Here is a 21,906-nt window from a genome sequence, read left to right as displayed (position 1 = left end):
TTATGTTTCCAGAAGACCCATTCATTTTCAATTGTCTCAGACCTTTGGAATTAGAGATCTTGGATGTTGTATAGATCATAGACCAAAACCTAGACTAGGGCTTTTTTGTTGCTCCCAAGATATGTTCTGCTCAGTCATGGTTGTCACAGTCAGTCATCTGTAGATAGCGATCTTGGCTTTTGCACAGATCAAAGGGTGACAAATCTGATTTTGTCTTATTGTTAGATGGTGAGGTAGGACAACCTGTTCTTAGATCAAGTTGTTCCCATTTCCTTGTCAGGATATCATATTAGAACTGGCCCATGTTGGTGCCAGAGCAGTATTAAGGATGAACTGGAGGGGAGGTTACTGAAGCTATTGTGGAGAACTGTCATTTCTATGTCTGGGATCCAGGGTTCAAGGCCAGACAGTCGGTGTCTAATCACCTGGGGTCTTAGTTGGGTCCACATGACATATGTTCAAGGTGGGAGGTGTCCCTGTATCATAAAAAAGTATGAGTTTTTATCCCTAGTATATAAGAGCTTGTTTTTATATGTAAGATTCCCACCCCCCTATTTTTTAGTATGCAGGAAGAGGTGGTGCTGCATTATATTGCTGGTGCATTTGGGGGTGGAAAGGGAAGGAAACAGAAACTAGACTAAAATTAAAAATGTATATGCTCACATATATATAGAAAAAATTTTAAGATGAATTTTAAAAAGTAATTAATGGAACAAAGTGATCAAGAGACTACCTTACATTTGGGGGAAACCAGATTAAGCAGTAGTATTGCATAGGTCTTAAACTTATGAAGGAAATATAGGCTTCCCCATTGTCTTTTTTTTTCTTCCCCATTGTCTTTTGAGATTTTCTTGTGGGATGTGGGCTCCATGGCGTATTTTCATCTCACCCCCTGGCCTTGAGATTGAGAAAAGATTTGCGGCAGAGAGGTCTTGAGTAGAGTACTTGCAGTGGGGATCCTTTTGGAACTAAGTCTGGTAACAAACAAGAGTCCACGTTAGGGAGAGGTGATAAGGAGGACCATATAGCATGAGTCAGCAGGGGTGTTGGTTGTATTTTCTTGCCGGGAACGAGGTGTGGGTCTGAGTGGGTGTCCCTTCGCTTGGGTTCTGGGTACTGGCTCATTGGGGTAGGAGGTCAGTCTTGATGCCTAATGGATTAAAAATTGAGGATGGAAGAGTTTTAATAAGGTGGGAAATTGGGTTGGGATTGGAGAGTGAAGAGATAGTCGGATTTCTGAAGGGGGCAGAGGGGATAGTATATGAGAAAGGCTATATACACTATAGGTATGGATTTTTTTACCATTTAGGTTTGGCTCTCAAGGGGGAATCCTATCTCAGTGTGGTCATGCCCACATATAAACATATAGTAGTGGGGCCAGTGAGGTGGTGCTAGAGGTAAGGTGTCTGCCTTGCAAGCGCTAGCCAAGGAAGGACCGCGGTTCGATCCCCCCATGTCCCATATGGTCCCCCCAAGCCAGGGGCAATTTCTGAGCGCTTAGCCAGGAGTAACCCCTGAGCATCAAACGGGTGTGGCCCGAAAAACAAACAAACAAAACCCATATAGTAGTTAGCTTAGGTATACCTTTAGAAAAAGATGAGGGGAGAGCAAGAAATAAGCTGAGTACAGCAAGATAGGTAAATATAGTACATGTAAGGTAAAGAAACTAATAGGTCATCTTTTGAATACATATATGTTTCGCATCTCGAGTACTAGCTGTTTACCCTATGCAGCATTGTCCACAGTGTCTTATAAAACAACTTTCCTTTCCTAAATAGGAGGTAGCAGTGTGGTTTTTATTTGACAAGGATTGAATTGATGATAGTGAGGAGGAAAGAGTAGAAGAAAAGTGGGAAAAAAAGTAGTGAGAAGAGAGAAAAGAGCAAGGGAATGTCAGTTTGCTTGAATGTGTTCAATGAGTAGACCCTGTAGTATAAGTCTGTGGGTCATAGTTGCTGCTTCAGTGGTCTGGCTGGTCACATGCTTCTGGTCCTAAAAGAGAGCATCACTTAGAAATAAAGGTTTTGTTAAAGTGTTTTATCAAGACATTTTCATAATGCAAGCTGAGTATGGTATCTAATGTGACTGAGCACCACAGTGTTACCTTAGGTTGTCCACCCTTTGTATCCAAGAACCCCTTTTATTTCTTTGTGGCTTCTTTGTTGTTGTTTTTGTTTGTTTGTTTGTAGTTTATCTTTGAGTTCGTCTATGTGATTTGTAAGCTGTGCGATTCTGCTCTCTGGCTTTTTACGGTTTTACATATTTCCTTTAATTCCGTTTGTATGGAGTCTTTCATGTTTTGTAGCAATTCTTCTTTAAGTTGGTTCGTTTGTTCATCTATTGATTTCTTGTAATCTCTGGCCAGTGTGTCTTTCATTTTTTATACCATGGCCTGTAATTCTATTCTCATGGCTGCTTTTAGGTCTTCCTCTCTTGGGTCTGTGCGTTTTGATGGACTTGGAAACTTGTTCTGATGTCTCTCCATCTCCCTTGTTGTTAATGTTTTCCTTGGTTTACCCATCTTTTTTTGCATTTATTGGCTTGGCTTGAAGTGCAGTGCCTTCAGGTCTCAGCCTGCTTTTGCCACCTGTGGCGTGGGGCTGGATCCCTTCTTGGGGTGTGGCTCTACATGAGTATGTTGGGTGATGTCGCTGAGTTTTGGTCCTTCCCTCGTCCTCCAGTCAAGCCTGGTCAATCGCCACCCCCTTCCTGCCAGACAGTGCAGGTTCACTCGGCTCCCTTGCATGGGCACCTTCCTCGAGCCCTGGTCGGAGGCCTCCCGCACTCCCCTGGCCTGTCCCAGGGATTCATGGCTCCCTTGAATCTATTTTATTTTATTATTTTATTTTATTTTATTTTATTTTATATTTTGCTGCGGGCTACACCCAGTGTAGTTCAGGAGTTACTCTGGCTCTTTACTCAAGAACTGCTTCTGGCTTGGAGAAAAATATGGAATGCTTTGTGGAGCAAAGCACGGGGTGTCATAGGTGTTTGCGTGCAATTCTAATGCAGTAACACTCTTACCAACGTTCTGGCCCATGGAAAACTGTGTGTGTGTGTATATGTGTGTGTGCGTGTGTGTGTGTGTGTGTGTGTGTGTGTGTGGTGTGTGTGTATTTTGAGCCTCAGCAGTGATGCTCAGGGGTCACTCTGAGCTATGCACTTAGAAATCGGTCCGGGTTTGGGGGACTATACAGAACTCCAGTGGATGGAAGCACAGTGAGTTTCTAAGTTCGCTCGTGCTTACTTCAGGGCTTACTTTTACCATGTGAAGCATTTTCTCTAACACATAAATCTATCCTTTTCCGCTTCTCTAAATTTTCTATTATTAGAGTACATTTTATTTTATTATTTTATTTGTTTATTTTATTTTATATATTCTTATTTTATTGCACTATATTTTATTTATTTTTATTTTATTATATTATTATTTTAATTTATTATTTTATTTTATTATATTGTTTTATTATTTTAATTTATTAAATGAATAAATCTATCAAGCTTTTAGGCTTCTGTAAATTTTTTATTATCACAGTATATTTATTATATAATTTTATTTTTTAAATTTTGTTTCATTTTATTTTATTTTATTTTTTATATTTATTTTATTCATTTGATTATATTTTTATTTTATTTTATTTATATTATTATTATTTTATTTTATTTTATTGTAATTTATTATTTATTTTATTTTAATATATTTTATTATTTTTATTATTTTAATTTATTATTTTTAATTTATTTTTACATTTTAATTTAATTTTTTTATTTTATTTCGTTTCTTTTTTTTTTCTTTTCTTTTTTTTGTTTTTTTGGTTTTTGGGTCACACCTGGCGGTGCTCAGGAGTTACTCCTGGCTGTCTGCTCAGAAATAGCTCCTGGCAGGCACGGGGGACCATATGGGACACCGGGATTCGAACCAACCACCTTTGGTCCTGGATCGGCTGCTTGCAAGGCAAACGCCACTGTGCTATGTCTCCGGGCCCTATTTCGTTTCATTTTATTTATTTATTTTATTTTTTATTTTACTTCATTTATTTTATTTATTAATTTTCTTATTTTATTTTTTGTTTTACTTCATTTATTTTATTTTATTAATTAATTTTATTATTTTTATTTTTATTTCATTTCATTTCATTTTTAATTTAATTTAATTTTATTATTTAATTTAATTTTATTATTTTTATTACTTTATTTTATAATTTAGTTTAATTTATTTTTTATTCAGGAGTTACTCTGACTCTGTGCTCAAAAACTGTTTCTTACTTGGAGAACAATTTGAAATCCTGTGGATCAAAACACAGGGTGTCATAGGTGTTCGCATGCTGTAACACTCGTACCAATGCTCTGGCCCATGGAATACTATGTGCGTTGTTGTTGTGTGTGTGTGTGTGTGTGTGTGTGTGTGTGTGTGTGTGTGTGTGTGTGTGTGTGTGTTTATTTTGATCTCAGTGATGATTCTCAGGGGTCACTCTGAGCTATGCACTCAGAAATAGCTCCTGGTTTAGGGGACCATCTAGGACTCCAGTGGATCGAAGCACAGTGAGTTTGTACCTGCAAGGCAAACTCTCTATTAGATGCTCCATCATTATAGCTACTGAAAGCCATTTCTTGTTTTTGCCTCTTTGTCCACCACTGTTAACGCTCAGGGCTGACTTTTACCATGTGTAGCATGTTCTCGAACACATAAATCTATCAAGATTTTAGGGTTCTGACAATTTTCTATTATCAGAATATATTTTATTTTATTATATTATTTTATTTTATTAATTTTACTTTTTAAATTTTTCCTTTTATTTTATTATTTTATTTTATTTAAATTTATTATTTTATTATTTTATTTTTACTTTTTAATTTTATTTTAAATTTCATTTCATTTCATTTATTTAATTTTATATTATTTTATTTTATTTTATTTACTTATTTTATTTATTTTTATTTTTAATTCTATATTTTATATTATATTTTTATTTTATTAATCTATATTATTTTATTATTTTATTTTATTATATTGTATTTCATTTTATATTTTTATGTCTTTATTTTATATTTAATTTTTTATTTTATTTTATTATTTTAATTTATTGTTTTATTGTTTTTTATTTTTTAATTTTATTTTTATTTATTTCATTTTATTTTATTTATTTCATTTTATATTATTTTATTTTATTTACTTATTTTATTTTATTTTTAAATTTTATTTTATTAAATTTTATTTTAATTTTATTAATATATTTTATTATTTTATTGTATTTCATTTTATATTTTTATTACTTTATTTTATTTTTTAATTTTAATTTTATTTTATTATTTTGTTTTATTATTTTAATTTATTATTTTATTTTTATTATTTATTTTTTTACTTCTTATTCTATTTTATTTCATTTATTTTATATTATTTATTTTTATTTATTTTATTATTTTAATTTGTTATTTTATTTTATAATTTAGTTTATTTTATTTTATATTCAGGAGTTACTCTGGCTCTGTGCTCAAAAACTCTTTCTGGCTTGGAGAACAATTTGGAATCCTGTGGATCAAACCATGGGGTGTCTTACGTGTTCGTGTGCAACTCTAATGCCATAACATCTTACCAAAGCTCTGGCCCAGAATACTGTGTGTGTGTGTGTGTGTGTGTGTGTGTGTGTGTGTGTGTGATGCTCAGGGGTCACTCTGAGCTATGCACTCAGAAATAGCTCCTGGTTTGGGGGACCATCTAGGACTCCAGTGGATCGAAGCACACTGAATCTCTGTTTGTACACGCAAGGCAAACTCTCTTTTAGATGCTCCAACAATCCAGCTACTGAAAATCTTTTTTTTTTTTTTTTTGCCTCTTTGTCCACCACTGTTAACGCTCAGGGCTTACTCTTACATGTGAAGCATGTTCTCTAACACATAAATCTATCAAGCTTTTATTATCAGAGTATATTTTATATCTTATATAATTTTATTTGTTTATTTGTTTATTTTTGTTTCATTTTATTTTATAATTTTAATTTATAATTTTATTTTATTTTTTATTTTATTTATTTGATTATATTTTTGTTTATATTATTTTATTTTACTTTATTTTTATTGTAATTTATTATTTTTTTATTTTTATTTTTATTTATTTTTATTTTTAATTTAATTTATTTTTAATTTAATTTAATTTATTTTTAATTTAATTTAATTTTTTATTTTATTTCCTTTTATTTTATTTATTTTATTTTATTTTAATATTATATTATATTTTATTATTCTTATTTATTGTTTTATTTTATATTTTAATTTATTATTTTATTTTTATTTTAATTTATTTTTATTTTTAATTTAATTTAATTTTTTATTTTGTTTCCTTTTATTTTATTTATTTTATTTTTATTTTACTTCATTTATTTTATTTTTATTTTACTTCATTGATTTTATTTTATTTTAATAATTTATTTTATTTTTAATTTAATTTAATTTTATTATTTTATTTCACTTTAATACTTTTTATTATTTTATTTTATAATTTATTTTATTTTATATTTTGGTGCGGGCTACACCCAGTGTAGTTCAGGAGTTACTCTGGCTCTGTGCTCAAAAAAACTTTCTGATGGAGAACAATTTGGAATCCTGTGGATTAAAATACGGGGTGTCATAGGTGTTCATGAGAAACTCTAAGGCCACAACACTCTTACCAAAGCTCTGGCCCATGGAATAGTGTGTGTGTGTGTGTGTGTGTGTGTGTGTGTGTGTGTGTGTGTGTGTGTGTGTGTGTGTGGTGTTTATTTTGATCTCAGCGATGATTCTCAGGGGTCACTCTGAGCTATGCACTCAGAAGTAGCTCCTGGCTTGGGGTACCATATAGGACTCCAACAGATCGAAGCACAGTGAGTCTCTTAGCCGCAGTTCTTTGGCGTCTGGCCCAGCCTGAATGAGCCTCTTTTCAGCCCACTCCAGAGAGGTTCAGGAGACAGGACAGTAGAAAAACACGCACAGGCAGCACTCATAGTTTCTCACAGTCAGGCAGCACTCAGTTTCTCAGTCAGGAACCACTGGGCAGGCCTGATATCTTTTTCATTACAAAAATTCTCTAGTGTTTTGACTTGCCAACCTGTTAATAATTAATCCTGAAGTTTTTTGCTGTATTTGAAACTATAAATACATAAAAGCAGAGGCAGCATATAGATACAAAAAGACAGAATTTTTTTTTGTATCATAAAATGAGAATAGCCCAAACAAACTTGCTTTTTGTTTTAGGAAGTAAGCTAATTTCTAGCTAAGAATTCTGAAATATTTGGTTTTACTATCTTTTCAATTTTATTTCTTTTTTTTTCTCATAGAAAAGCAATTGATTTTATTTCATGGTTTAAATATTTCTTAAAATGCAGATTAGGACAAGCTGTGCTTGGAAGGAGACATGAGAAACATGCTTTTAACAGAATGTTCATCCTAGAATGTGACTTTTCCCAGAAGCTATTCACTTTAGGCCTCTTGCTATGGGCACATTCTATAGGAATGTTGCCAACAGAGATGGGAACAGATCTCAGAGCAGTTGCAGTTTCTAACAGAATAGACTGTTGGGATTGCCTGTGCTCTTGACGGGGGCCTGTCTCAGGTCAGTCATCCAGAGGAAGTCAAACGGTTCAAAATCTTTCCGGAATCGGCGAGTTAGGGTCTCCTCCTCTTCCCTGCTGATCTGACGCTGCCTCCAATGAAACTTGTCAGGAATATTAAGGATGGCTTCACTGGCCAAGACCTCCCTTCCAAACTGCAAAGGAAAACTCCTTTTAATTCTGTGGGAAAGTTTTGCTCCTGTGTCAAGCTCAACATAAAAACATGCAGCTCCTGGTTGTGCAATCTGCTTAATGTCAGAATGCTCTGGGATTCCCAACAGCTCCATCTGTTGCTCCTGTGCCTGGGTAGGGAAGGCATCTTTGATGTCATCAGTAGTGCAGCAACTGAGTGGCACGGGGATGAGCTGAGCTGGAGATGATGGCTCTTAGAGTTCCTCTCAAAGAAAACACAGTGCTTCCCTCAGCTCTTAAAGAAGCACCTCAATGCAGTCTTGTACTTCTCCACCTCCTCTAGCACCTCTGCTGAAAGCTCCACCACTGACTGGTAGTTGTGGGTGTACCTATTTAAGACCCTAGACCCACCCATTTCTGGGAGGGGTCTTGGAAACCGGATAGTAGGTGTAACCTTACCTGCTAGACCCTCCCATTCCTGGGAGGGGTCTGGGAAATGTTATATAAGGCTTGGACCAAGGGAATTCGGGCCTTTGGCTTTTTGCCCTTTTGGCTCTTTGCCCTTTCTGCGCTGCTGTGCGCTCTGGCTTCTGGGTTTCTGTGTTCTGGTCTTTGACCAGCATGGAGCCCAAAGGGAAGATGGCTAACAGGAAATAAGATGCAGGGCTAGCAAAATATTGCTGTGCTTGAAGGGTTATGAATAGGCCACACACACGTGGTGGCTAGGGCTTGAATAAAGTTGATGCTTCCTAATGGCTGCGTGTGAGTGAGTGATTTCACCTGGGCCTGGAACTTGCCGGCTGCATGAAGGTTGCAGAGCCACGTGGGCTGGATGGCATCCTCCACCATCCAGCCCCATCGTTAATTATTTAATACAACAGTAGTGTCCAATGGACAGGATGAGGACGTGGTCAACAGACAAGCCCCCTTTACCCAGAGCAAGGTAGCACTTGTTTCAGGTGGCATACTTGTGCGCAGCATAATATTCGGCATCTGCTTTCGCCTTTTCTCGGGCCAGGAACGCTGCATCTTCAATTTCAGATATGCGTTTTTCAGTTTCTTTCTCCATCACCTTGTGCTGCAATCGAATTTTTGCCACCTGCGCAACTTTCTCTGCTTCTATAATGGCCTTTTTCCTCTCCGTCTCAGCTTCCATCGCTACAACCTTTTTGCTTCTGTGCAGCTATAAGAAGTTTTGTCCTCTTAGCCTCCATTAACTCAAAATTTTTCATAGCTTCTGGGATTTGGGGTTTTGGAACACGCACAGCTGAGATGGTGAGGCCTGGGCCCATGACATTTAAGTCTTTCTGCAAAGCTTGCTTGAGGTTTTCATCTATTTGATCAAACAATTCAATGTAAACTTCTTGAAGTGTGTGGGCACTGCAAAACTTGTTTAGTTCATGATGGATTTTATTGAAGATTAAGGTCTTGTCATAATCTGCTGTGTAGTTAGTTCCTCACAATATCAATAACTTGTATATAGCCGACGCAGGTTTGATTCCCAGCATCCCATATGATCCCCAAAGCCTGCTGGGACTGGGTTTCTGAGCACAGAGCCTGGAGTAACCCCTGCGTAAAGAGCCAACATATTGACCACTTCTATTCTGTCGATATAGATCATGACCCCACCACTTGTTCCACAAGGCACGTTTTTCACTTCATCAGTTTGCAGCGTTGTCTGCACTGATCTGAACGTAGTAATGAAAGGCAGCATGACATGATAGCCAGGTCCACTGGGCCTAGTTAGTAAAGCTCCTCCCTGCTTACACCGCCAGGTGCCTTTCGTAGATCTTGTGGATGGAGACGTAGAGCAGCACCACCACCAGCCCCATGGCCACGGCCACCAGCACCCGGGCTTGGGTCATGTTCATCCTGGCGCCTCCAGGAAATGGGGGGCCAGCTGCATGCCGACCGCACTGGCCCCCCTCAGCCGCGCCTCACCGATCACTCTGTCTTTTCAGTTTTAATTTTTCTGGGATAGTCTTCTCTTTTAAAAAATGTTTAGATTACCTATATAGTGATGTTATTATTTATTCAACTTTAATTTATGAATTAAGTGAATCTCTTTGGTGGCATTAGGATTTCTACAAACCAAAATTGTAAGGGAAAATTTAAATTTAATGGACTCTGAGGATCTTAGTACTTTTTTAGACAAACTCAAGATTAAATGTGATATTTTAATATTGATTTGAAGACACTTGCATTTCCATAATAAACATATGGAAGTATCCATTGTTAAGATTTTCGACAATAGAAAAATGATGTGAATAGCTGTTAAGACATTTAAAAATATTTTTTCTATGAAAGTCTCAACTTCATTCAACAAATATTATTATAAACTATTTTGAAGAGCACGGTGGGAAAATTAAAAGATGAATGCATGAGTGTGTCCAGTAGAAGACTCAGAGGACTCAAGTACTTGTGTCTCAAGTCCTGGGTATCACATAGTCCTAGGAAAGACCACAAGGAATAGCCCCTGAACGCCACTGTTTGTGGCTGGCCTTGCTCTGACTAATTCTTAAAAGGATGCTTCATTTTCATATGGAACTCTTAGTTTAGTAAGAAATACAAATCATGTACAAGTCACCTATCATATACAAATGACAAATTCCATGCTAAATCTTATATTCGTATAATGAATGTAGGTAGGGAAGCACAAGATAGGACACCTTGCACACAACCAACCTAATATTGATTCCTGTACCCTGAAAGCACCATCAGCAGTGATTTCTATACTTTGAGCCCCTCCTCAGCATTGAGCCTAGAAAAATCCCTGAGCACCACTGGGTGTAGCCTAAAATAAATAAAGAAAAATAAAGAAAAGTGGTTTTCTTCTTTCTTTTTCTTTCTTCTTTCTTTCTCTTTCTTTCTTTCTTTCTTTTTTTCTTTCTTTTATTTCTTCTATTTTCTTTTCTAACTTTCTTTTTTCTTCCTTCCTTCTCTCTTTCTTTCTCTCTTTCTTTCTTTCTTTCTTTCTTTCTTTCTTTCTTTCTTTCTTTCTTTCTTTCTTTCTTTCTTTCTTTCTTCTTTCTTTCTTTCTTTCTTTCTCTCTCTTTCTCTTTCTTTCTTTCTTTCTTTCTTTCTTTCTTTCTTTCTTTCTTTCTTTATTTCTTTCTTTCTTTCTTTCTTTCTTTCTTCTTTCTTTCTTTCTTTCTTTCTCTTCTCTCTCTTTCTTTCTTTCTTTCTTTTCTTTCTTTCTTTCTTTCTTTCTTCTTTCTCTCTCTCTATCTCTTTCTTTCTTTCTCTCTCTCTTCTTTCTATCTTTCTTTCTTTCTTTCTTTCTTTCTTTCTTTCTTTCTTCTTTTTTTTTTTTGGTGGAGGGGGTTGGATCACACCTGGTAGCATATAGGTGTTACTTCTCATTGCACCAGAAGTCTCTCCTGACTGGCTCAAGGGACCATATGGGATGCCAGGATTTGAACCATCATCTGTCCTGGGTCAGCTGCATGCAAGGCAAAATGCTCTACGGCTGTGCTATCTCTCTGCCCCCAAAAGTGGTTTTTTTAGGAAAAAGAATCTGATAAATACTTTAATGCTTATGTAGGAAGCAGTATCACTTGAAGTTGCATTTGAAGAATGCCTGGATGCTGGGTATGTGCCAACAAATTTGGAGAGGAAATACTCAGAAACTGAAATATGTGATGGGAGAGTATAGTACAGATGGGAGGCTGCTATGTTTATGGTGCTCTCGGTATAAAGAGAAATAGCAAGGTATGGGAGATACAGCAGACAAAAACCTTGGTTTTGTGGTTTAGTGTACAGTTAGGGGTTGAACTGGAGCCTTCTCCCAAGTTCATGTGCTAATGTCCTAATCTCGAGTACCTCAGAATGTGACCTTATTTGGAAATAAGAGTAGTGCAGATGCAAACAATAGATAAGACAAGGTCACTGGGTCTGACCCAGGCATGAAGATGTTCAACTTTCCCTCACAAGAACAAAGATTTGAAGAAAATGGCACATAAAGCTGAAGGCAGAGATCAGTGTGATTCTACAAAGTAGGAATGTCAGACTATCAGCAAACTCCCAGAAATAAAGGGGGAAAATATGGAGCATATCCTTTCTCACAGCCTTGGAAGGAACCAGCCCTGATTGATGGTACCTGTATTTCAAATTTGTATCCCCCAATACTATGAGCAATAAATATTTATTGAAATCACACAGTGTCTGACATCTTGCGATTGCTGCACCAGAGAAAGTAAGTAAAATGCTTAGATAATTCTGTTTTGAGACTCACAGGAAACTTTTCTTACAAGGAAGTATCTATATGTTTTAATACTTTGAGTTTGGCATCTAGTAAGAATGTGGCGACTGACATGAGGAAGAAAAAAGAAAAACATGGGAATTATTGTAGTGATGATGAGTGATAAGAGTATATATTTTGTGGGAAGTAGTAGTGAACAGAACCTATGTTAAAATCATTACAGAATACTCCAGACACTTTTGTTTCCTTTCTTTTGTTTTTTAATTTTAGGGACCACACCTAGCCTTGTTCGGAGCTTTCTTCTCAGTATGCTTTCAGGGATCAATCCTGGTGGGCTCAGGTGACCATAAGGGGTGTGGAGTGTGTGTGTGTGTGTGTGTGTGTGTGTGTGTGTGTGTGTGTGTGTGTGTGTGTGCGTGTGCGTGCGCCAAACTGAACAATTGTTATTGGCAATTCAGAAAAAGTAGGTTTTGTTTAATAAGGCTTAAGTTTGTTTATAATAAGTGGTGGAAGACAAATTGAAAGAGGAATGATCTCATACTACCAATCAAATAAATTTCAGGTGGAATTCTAAAAAGAATCTTTAAGAAAATGGAGTTTTCCTAAGAAGTCATTTTTGGAGCCACTGTGGTAAAATAGAAAATAAGGTACTTTTTAAATAAAGAGAATTGCTTCCATAAAAAGGTGACAAACAGCCTCTTTTTCCTTTTTAAGAGGATGTTTAGTAATCAGAAACATTTTAGAATGATAATTTCTAAATTAGTTTTCTTTTTGTATCACACCGATACTCTGTGATTCATGGAACCATACAATGCTGTAATCAAACCCTGGCTGGGATTTTTTCAGTCCTCTAAGCTCTCTCTCAGACTGGATTTTTTTTTAATTCTACTTCAGGCCAAGGAAGAACCCAACGGTCTAAAGCACAGTTCAAAATACATGCATTTGAGGGTCCGAGAGATAGCACAGTGGTAGGGCATTTACCTTGCGCTCTGCCAACCCAGGGTGGATGGTGGTTCTAATCTCTGCATCCCATATGATGAATCCTTGCATCCCATGTGGTCCCTTGAGCCTGCCAGGAGTGATTTCTGATTGCAGAGCCAGGAGGAACCCCTGAGTGCCACCAGGTGTGACCCAAAAACAAAACAAACTGCAAAAACAACAACAACAACAACAAAAACCATGCATTTGAATCTAAGTTTTTGAATAGAACCACAGGATTCTTGAGAACACCAGTTATTACCTTACCCCTGTCATCACAGTGATTCCCAGATCAAAGTTCCCTACATCACAGGCTGAGTTTCACCAGAAGGATCCCTGATATAATTCTGCAGGGGCCAAATCAGTTAAGGAACACAGCCTACCCAGATTCAACCCGCAGGATCTGATGTGGTCTCTCAGTCCAGCAAGAGTGATCCCTGCATTAAAAGCCAAAAAATAAGGCCTCAGCACTGCCATGTGTCACCCAAAAACTAGATAATGTGCACTGGTCATATTGAATTGAGTCTAAACACCATCTCTATCACTGAGACTTCATCAAATTAAGCATCTTTATTACAAAAGAAATGATGAACAGTATAAAAAGATACTCTTGAATCTGGGAGAAAATAATTTGCTCAATAGTCTTCTGATAAAGAGTTAATGTCAAAGATAAAACACTGGTAGAATGTCACAACCAACCTCATTCAAAAATGGGGGAAGAAATGAATAAAAACTTTCTCAAAAAAGATAAACCACTGAAAGAAATATATAAAAAGATGCTCTGCATCACATATTATTAGGAAAATGCAAATTGAAAGGACAAAGATTTCTCAACCAGTTAGGCTGCACATTTCACAAAGAACAATAACAACAAAACAATCATAAAAAGAAAACAGGTCAATAGCACAGCAGTAGGACACTTACCTTGCACATGGCCTACCAAGGACAGACCTGGGTTTGATCCTTGGCATTCCATTTGGTTCCCGAGAGATTTCTCAGCGAAGAGCCAGGAGTAATCCATGAGCGTTTGGTTGGCCCCAAAACAAAACAAACAAAATAGAAAATAGTACTGGTGTGTATGTCAACTGGTTTGACCTTTTTGGAAAAGATTATGGATACTTCTCAGCAAACTTATAATTGAACTTCCAGAAGATGCAGCAATTTTACTTCTTGCCATCTACCCCATGGACCCAAAAACTACTCAGAAAAGACACTTGCACTCTTGCACATGGTTGACCTGGTTTGATTCTCATTACTACCAGGAGTGAGTCCTGAGCTCTGATCAGAAAATGGCTCACAGAAACAAAAAAAAGTTGATCCAAAAAATTCAGAAATACCTTTCTCAAGGTTTTGTATGTCCTCTTGTGGTATTTTCAAAATGAGATAGAAGGGAAGGGAGGTGCTACTCTACAAGAAAAACAGACTCTTTTGAGAATAATTTATTTCCTGATTCAAAGAATTGTAAAATAACACATTAGGAGGCTGGAGAGACAGTACACTGAATGGTCTGACCCTGGTTCCACCCCATGTAGGTCCTCTGAACCTTGTCAGGAGTGATCTCTGAGCACAGAACCAGAAGAAAGCCCTGAGCACCACTGAATGTGGTTTCCAATCTAAATTAAAGAAAGGCATAATAAATACATGAATAATAAAATATCCTTATCCAGGTCCCAGACCTAGCACAATGGCTCAGAGCACCTGCTTCCTGGGGCTTGGTCACATGTTAGGTCACTGGTGTTGCCCACAAACCTGTGATCTCAACAGATACCCTGCTAGCTGGGTAGCTCCAGAACCATGACCTAATTTGTCTTCAGGAGTGCACAGTATGGTGTGTGAGTACCATAACTAAAACTGTGAACAGGGAGCGCAGATAATGCAAATATTAGAGAATATTTAGCAAGCACAAGGCTCTGAGTTTTTAATCTCTGCCCTATCTGGTTGTCACCTTGCTGGGCCCAGGTCCACAAGGCTTCAAGTAGCACTGCCTCCGCAACTGGGAACATCAAACTGTCAGATATCTTATCCCCACCTCAACCCACTTACTATCTGTTCAGCAGTATCAGTGATATTTTTTTTAGATTATATCATGTACAGAAGTAAGTCAGTGGAATCAAAGCTATAGTAGAGTGGATAGTGTGCTTCCATTGAACAAGACTAACCCTGGGTCGATCTGGCATGGTCCCTCCAGCCCTGGCAGGAGTTCTCCCTAAGCATAAAGCCAGAAGTAATCCCTGAACATCACTGGGTGTATCCCTTGCCCCAATAGAAGAAATAGGCTAAGAACTTGCCAAGCTATGCAGGAAATGGTGTCTGAATCTCCAAGTTCCATTGGGAATGGATGAATTTTCTAAAGGAGTGTATGTTCCTTGATGAAGACCCCCCCATAGCCAGGCACTGCAATCAGAGTATGTACGAGTTTAAGTTGACTTAAACTCAACTTCTGTGTGGTGGTGGGGGGGGGGGGTAAGGTAGGAAAGGGAACACTAGGTCAATGGTGGATAGGAAAATTACCTGCCACAGAAGCAGGCTAGCAAACAGGAGAGAAACTGGGGACATTGGTCTAATTTTAGGACATAGACACTGATGAAGGGATCGGTCTTAGAACATTGATACCTAAAACTCAATTATAAATACTTTGAAACTTTATAATTCATGGTGATTCAATAAGAAAATTATTTTCAATAAAAACAAACTAAATTTAGGCGCTGGAAAGAATACAGAAGGCAGAGTGCCTGTCTTGCAGGCATCTGACACCTAATTCAATATCTAGCACCTCTTACGGTCTTCAAAATCCCTCCAAGGACTCGTCTCTGAGCACAGAGCGAGGAGTAAGGCCTGAGTACTGCCGGGTATGACCTCCAAATAATCAAAAGAGTAACTCCAAACCTCAGTTAACACCTTCAACAAATGTATGAGCAGCATTGACATCTGTGTGCGAACTTCATCATCACAGGAACTGAGGAAGGAAAAGGGAAAGTATATAGAATAAAATGAAATGAAATATCAATATTAAGATTTTAAACATAAAATGTTCTTATATTGCCATCTTTATTATGAGGTAAAATTTGTTTTTTATTTGGGGGGTGGGCAGCACTCAGGAGTTACTCCTGGCTCTGTGCTCAGAAATTGCTCCTGGCAGGCTTGAGAGACTATTTGGGGGTACTGGGAACCAGTCATGGATCAGTGCAAGGTAAAATGCCCTACTGCTGTGCTATTGCTTTAATCTCATAATTTTTTACTGATATAAATGAGACTTAAAATATTAGATTCTGTTTGCTTTTTGTTTTCTGGGGCCACACCTTGTGACATTCAGGGGTTACTCCTGGCTATGTGCTCAGAAATCACTCCTGGTTTGGGGGCCCATATGGGACACCAGGGATCGAACCCAGGTCCATCCTGGGTCTGCCTCGTGTAAGGTAAATGCTCTACCGCTGTGCTATAATTCCCACCCCTATTAAGCAATTGTTTTAAGTATTTTTCTGACATTCATTGCATTCAGGCATTCATTGAGTACATGAGACAGACATTCTTCAAGACAGACATTCTATTTCTCTCACAAACTATTATTATTGTCATTATAGTTGTCAGTGTAGTTATTTCTCTAACCACTCTTTATGGTATGCTTCATTTTATGGGCTGATCCTCCTGGCCATCCATGTATAGGAAGATTTTATGAATTCATTTATCTGAATAGCTGCATAGTGTTCCATTGTGTGTATATATATACATACATACATACATACATACATATATATATATATATATATATATATATATACCACTGTTTTTTTTAGCCACTTATCTGTTGCCTGGCACCTGGATTGTTTCCAGATTCTGGCTACTATAAATAGTGCTGTAATGAACATAGGCATGCAAAGGGCGATTTTGTATTGTGCTTTCATGTTCTTAAGGTATACCCCTAGGAGTGGATCATAAGGAAACTCAATTTCCAGATTTTTAAGAAATATTCATATTGTTTTCCATAAAGGATGGACTAGACAGCATTCTGGCCAGCAGTGAATGAGAGTTTCTTTCTCTCCACATCCCACCAGCACTAGTTGTTCTTGTTCTTTGTGATGTGTGCCAGTTTCTGTGGCATGAAATGGTACAACGTTTTTGTTTTGATTTGCATCTCCCTGATGATTAGTGATGTGGAGCATTTTCCATGTGTCTTTTGGCCATCTGTATTTCTTCTTTGAGGAAATGTCTGTTCACGTCTTCTTCCCATTTTTTTGATGGGGTTAGATGTATTTTTGTTAATTTTTTTGCTGCCCACTCCCCTGTATTTTTGTTATTAAGTTCTGTCAATACCTTGTATGTCTTAGATATTAGCCTCTTATATGATGGGTATTGAAGGAATAGTTTCTCTCATTTCATGGGTGGCCTTTGTGTCTTAGTCACTGTTTCCTTTGAGGTGCAGAAGCTTCTCAGTTTAATGTAATCTCACTTATTATCTCTACTTCCCCTTGTTTGGACAGTGGTATTTCCTCCTTGGACATCTAAAGTCTCAGAGTCATGGAGTATTTTTATCTACATGTCCTTGTATATATCTTACGGTTTCAGGTCTGATATAAAGGTTTATAATCCATTTTGATTAGACCTTTATGTCTGGTGTTAGATGGAGGTCCGAGTTTGTTTTTAAATGTGGCTGGCCAGTTGCCCTGACACCACTTGTTGTAAAGGCTTTCCTTGTTCCATTTTGCATTTTTTTCCCCTTTATCAAAGATTAATTGTATGAATGGGGAACATTCTCTGAATATTCAAGTCTATTCCATTGATTTGAAGGTCTGTCTTTATTACAATATCATGCTGTTTTAATGAATATTGCTTTGTAGTACAATTTAAAGTTGAGGAGAGTGATGCCTCCCATACTCTTTTTCCTAAGGGTTGCTCTAGCTATTCGTGGTGTTTATTGTTGCAAATGAATTTCAGGATTGTTTGATCCACTTCTTTGAAGAATATCATGGGCATCCTTAGAGGTATTACATTAAATCTATACAATACTTTGAGGAGTATTGCCATTTTAATGATGTATACCTCCAATCCATATGTCTCCATTTCCTTGTTTCTTCTTTTATTTCTTGAAGCAGTGTTTGGAATTTTCTTTATGTTGCCTTTCACATCTTTAGTTAAGTTGACTCCACAGTGTTTGAGTTTATGTGTCACTATTGTGAATGGAATTATTTTTAAATGTCCCTTTCTTCTCTATCATTATTTGTATATAAGAAGGCCATTATTTTTGTGTGTTAATTTTGTAGTTGCTATTTTGCTATACAAATCTATTGTTTCTAGAAGCTTTTTGGTAGAGTTTTTTGAGTTTTCTAATATATATAATATCATGTTATCTGCAATTAGTGAGAGCTTCACTTCTTCCTCTTCTATCTGGGTACCCTTTTATTTCTGGGGGGCATATCTGGCATTGCTCAGGGATTACTCCTGGCTCTGCACTCAGAAATAGCTCCTGGCAGGCTTGAGTAATCCTATGGGATGCCAGGGATTAAACCCAGTTCCATCCTGGGTCGACCGTATGCAAGGCAAACAATCTACCACTGTGCTATTGCTACAGTCCCTATCTGAATACCCTTGATATCTTTTTCTTGCCTAATTATTATGGCAAATACTTCCAGTACTTAAATAGGAGTGGCAAGAGGGAGTAGCCTTGTCTTATTCCAGATTTTAGAGGAAAGGTTTTTAGTTTAACTCTATATAATTTTTGCAATGGTCTGTGGTAAATGGCCTTGACTGTACTGAGAAAAGTTCCTTCCATTCCCATCTTGTTGAAAGTTTTTGTCATGGTGTATAACCATCTTGTTGAAGCTTTTGATCCTATTTGGTAGGATTATGTTGAGGATATTTGCGTTTGTATTCATCAGGGTTATTGGTCTGTAGTTCTCTTTTTCTCTGGCATCTCTGTCTGTTTTTAGTATCATTCCATAGGAGCTTCAAAAAATTTGCAGTAGGCCCTCTTGAAAGGTTTGAAAGAATTTACTAGTAAATCTATCTGGGCCGGAGCTTTCATTTGTGGAAAGCATATTTATCACCAACTTAATTTCCTTATTAGTGATGGGTCTGTTCAGACATGCTAGATTAGTTTGGTTTATTCTTGGGAGTTGATAGGAGTCCAAGAGTTTGTCCAGTTTTTCAGATTCTCATGTTTTGTGGCATAGAGTTTCTCAAATTATTCTCTGATTACCCTTTGAATTTCTGTAGTATCTGTAGTGATCTCCCATTTTATTTCTAATTTGGTTTATTAATTTTCTCTCTCCCTTTCTTTGTGAAATTTGCTAGCCATTTATAGATCTTGATTATTTTTTAAGAAAACAACTCTTGCTTTATTTGATCTTTTGGACTTTTTTTGATATACAATTTATTAATTTCTGCTCTAAGCTTTATTTCCTTCTTCCTACCTACTTTTGGTTCATTTTGTTGATCACTTTCTAATTTTATAAGCTGTGTCATTAAATTATTTATGAAGGCCCCTTCTTCCTTCCTAATATGTGCTTGCTAAGCTATAACTTTTCCTCTTAATATCACTTTTGCTGTGTCCAATGAATTCTATAATTGTGTGTTCATTCGCATTTATTTTTAGGAATCTTTTGATTTCTTCTTTGATTTTGTCTCTGACCCACATGTTTTTCAGTAGTGAGCTGTTTAATTTCCAGGTATTAAAGCTTTTCCTCTATGTCTCTTTGTAATTCACTTCCAATGTCTGTGCATTATGAAATGCGAGGGTAGTATGTATGATTTCTATATTCTTGATTTTATGTTTTATAGACCAACATGTAGTCTATTCTGGAGAATGACTTATGTGCATTGAAGAAGAATGTGTATTCAGTTTTCTGGAGATAGAGTGCCCTATATATATTTTCTTCTCTTTTCAGGGAAGTATATTCTGGTTAGGTTTCAACCTGGTTGACATATCAGGGGGTGTCAGAGTGGTGTTGAAGTCTCCCACTATTATTGCATTGCTATTGATGTCTTCTTTCAGATTTGCCAAAAATTGTTGTATATATATATATATATTTATTTAGAAGTGTGATTTCTTCTTGTTGTACATATCCCTTGATTATTATGATATATCTATCTCTGTCTCATAACATTTTTAAGTCTAAAATCTGATATTAATATGGCCACTCCAGCTTTTATAAGGAAGTTGTTTGCTTGAATTATTGTCCTCCAATCTTTGATTTTGAGACTACGTTTGTTCTGACTATTCAGATGTGTTTCTTATAGGCAGCAGAACACTGGATTCAGCTTTTTGATCCATTTGGCCAGTGTCTCTTAACTTGGGCATTTAGTCCATTGATGTTGATAATTCTCATGGGATTTAAGGCCATTTTTATGTAAGATCTTGGTATGTCTGTTGGCCTATCTTACTTTAAAGTTAACCTTTCAGGGGCCGGCGAGGTGGTGCTAGAGGTAAGGTGTCTGCCTTGCAAGTGCTAGCCAAGGAAAGATCACAACCCAGGTTCGATCCCTCGGTGTCCCATATGGGTCCCCCCAAGCCAGGGGCAATTTCTGAGCACTTAGCCAGGAGTAACCCCTGGGTTTCAAACGGGTGTGGCCCGTAAAACCAAAATAAAAAGGTTAACCTTTCGTCTTTTAAGGCTGGTTTTGGTTTTGTGTCTTTAGAGTTTCTGACCTGTGTTTATCCATCCAGCTATATAGTCTTCCTTCAAACCTGAATGTGATTCTGGCTAGGTAATTCTTGACAAAACATTCCTTTTATTGACTTTTTTTCACTGTATTCCACCACTGCCTTCAAGTCTTGAAGGTTTCTTGTGGAAAGATGGTATTCTTTTCTTTCTTTCTTTTTCTTGTTTTTTTTTAGGCCACACTCAGCAGGGCTCAGGGTTACTCCTGGCTCTGTGCTCAGATATCGCTCCTGGTAGGCTCAGGGGACTATATGGGATTCTGGGGATTAAACCCAGGTGTGTACTGTGTCGGCCCCATGCAAGGCAAACTCCCTACCACTGTGCTATTGCTCCACCCCATGCTGTAAATCTTAAGGATGCTCCTTTTAATATAATTTTCCATTTTGATCCTGCTGCTTTCAGTATTCTATCTCTATCTGTGGGATTCATCATTATGACGAGGATATGTCTTGGGGTTCTTTACTTTTGTGATTGTGATTTTTGTGATTGATTAGGATAAAGTTGTGGAGCTTCACCATGCCTCTGCAGGTCTGAGAAATATGAGCTTGTATTGTTGACATGGAACTTAGAGATCTCTTATGAACATTTTTGAAGCTATGGATAATAATTAGGTTCTGAAGCTCCGAACACAGGTCAGGTCCAGACTAAGTCAGCCATCTAGAAACTGGAACCATGGCTTCTCACGTAACTACTGACTGTGACACTTCCTAGAACTATTTTTGTATCCCTATACACTTTATGGACCATGGTGCACACAAAACTGTATTGGGAACATGTTTGCCAGTCTTCAAATTTTATAGATGGTTATTTTTTTTGAATTTGACCATCAGGCTAAGTTCCATGCTCATAAAAGAACAGTTTCTTGCTTGTAGTATTGATCTGGATGCTTTCTGCTGTGTAGTAATGCATATGAAAGCTTATTTTTTCCTACTAACTGAATTTAACTTCTTTCTTCAAATGGCAAATAATTAGGAAAATATGCATATAATTTTTGATACAAAGGTTATTTTGGCTTCCTTTCTTGTTAAAATGAAGATTAAACATTTAATTATATTTTTATTCATTTACTTTGCTAAGTTGGAAATTAAAATCAGAATCTCATGCATGCAAGACAGGTTGTCTACCTCTGAGCTATAGCTCAGTTTCATGGGTTTCTTTTTCTGTTAAAATAACAATGACTCTTTTGGCAGGGAACACTATTGTTGGCACATCTGTTATTCCCTAATTCCTGGCATGATGGAGGCATAGAGTGTATGTCCAACAGCATTACAAATTATTCTTAAAAACAGTGTTATGCACAGAATAGCACATCTTGTATGAAAATATAAGCCTATGCAATTTTCACCACCAGATGTCA

The 21,906-nt window shown here is 37.0% G+C and overlaps 1 pseudogene; it reads right to left on the bottom strand.

Annotated features, from left to right (window-relative positions):
• Positions 1-7,531: 7,531 nt before the first annotated feature.
• LOC126001901 (erlin-1-like) lies at positions 7,532-9,586 on the bottom strand (annotated as a pseudogene).
• Positions 9,587-21,906: the final 12,320 nt, after the last annotated feature.

The sequence above is a fragment of the Suncus etruscus genome, chromosome 2 (genome assembly GCF_024139225.1).
Source record: "Suncus etruscus isolate mSunEtr1 chromosome 2, mSunEtr1.pri.cur, whole genome shotgun sequence".
NCBI lineage: Eukaryota > Metazoa > Chordata > Mammalia > Eulipotyphla > Soricidae > Suncus > Suncus etruscus.
The sequence above is the reverse complement of the archived record's forward strand: the minus strand, read 5'-3'. Positions and strand labels throughout refer to the sequence as shown.